Source organism: Botryllus schlosseri, chromosome 12, assembly GCF_051294905.1.
Source record: "Botryllus schlosseri isolate E-star chromosome 12, Bs_hap1, whole genome shotgun sequence".
NCBI lineage: Eukaryota > Metazoa > Chordata > Ascidiacea > Stolidobranchia > Styelidae > Botryllus > Botryllus schlosseri.
Window position 1 is genome coordinate 4,924,943 of NC_137247.1, and position 1,292 is coordinate 4,926,234.

Below are 1,292 nucleotides of genomic sequence, written 5' to 3' on the forward strand. Positions count from 1 at the left end.
TTCAATGAGGTATCGAGTCTGCTCAAGACAACAAACTGCCGTGATGGTTTGCTCAAGACAATTGGCTATCGATAACCCGAATGCGTTCGTTTTGTTCAGTGTGTTTGTTTATGGCCTTCTTCCCGAGATAAGCAATATTTTTCGGCTATGACTCTCGCTTGTAGGACACCTATCTAGGTAAATTGCAACGGTTCTTTAGATATGGTGTCATAAAAACACTTGACACTTTAATTGATAGGTTTTTTTATTGTTACACTTCTCAAATACGGAGTTATACGTGCCTATGATGGGCTTACTCTGAATTCATGCGACTCTATAGATACAAATCCGACCATGAGAAGAGCCCAGGATAATTTTTGCGTACGACAATTCTCGCGGGCCACTTCATTATTAAAAACTCCGGTAGTGAATATAAATAAACATAAGTAACTCGGAAGTCTTGATTTGGATTCGAAGTTGGGCAAACTACGACCCACGACGACTTTTGGTGCGGTCCGTGAAAGATTCAAGAAACAATATAAATACTGATAAAATTGCGTGGAAATCGAATTACAATTACGAAATGGTTAAACTTACTTAATATTGTTCATATTGTTTAAAACAACGCATAGTCTGTAATTGCAGTGATTCATTATGTGGCTTGCGCTCAAAATATAGCTATGGTCATTCAGTGGTCACTGGTCAGTGAGACCTTTCTTATCATACTAGCAAACTTCGAAATTTGATAAAACGCAATGACAAAAGTTGAAGAAGGTACGACCATACTTATCTCGATCTCGGATTTGCGTTTGTGGAGAAAAATTATGAGCAACTGCCGCGATGCGCTTTTTGATCCTCTTGAATGCTTCAATTGCATCAATGCGGCCACATCGATCGAAGCAACATCTTTCACATAGGTGAAAGGTTCATAGACATTGATTGTGATGTAAACTCTGGTGTGTTTGTGTTCTTATCTTTTGTTGAAATGGTTTATTTGTTGAATGCCATTGGTTTTCTTTACGCGAGTCGTCACTATCAATTCTGGGAGTCTTAACTTCCACAAATAGCAAGTCTTTAAGTAAAAAGGCTTGCCCAAGGGGTGGATCGGGATTTCAGGTTATGGGGGATGAAGACTCAAATATATTGGAGGTGGGTAATGAAGATAAAATGTTGGGAACCTTTGGTCTAGGCCCAGGCGGTTGTCTGATGTCAAGGACTAGTCCACGTCGTTTCGACACCTTCTCATCATTTTCATTACATCGCAATGTTATGGTGTTTTGACCTGATGAAATTATTAATTAACTGATACTGAT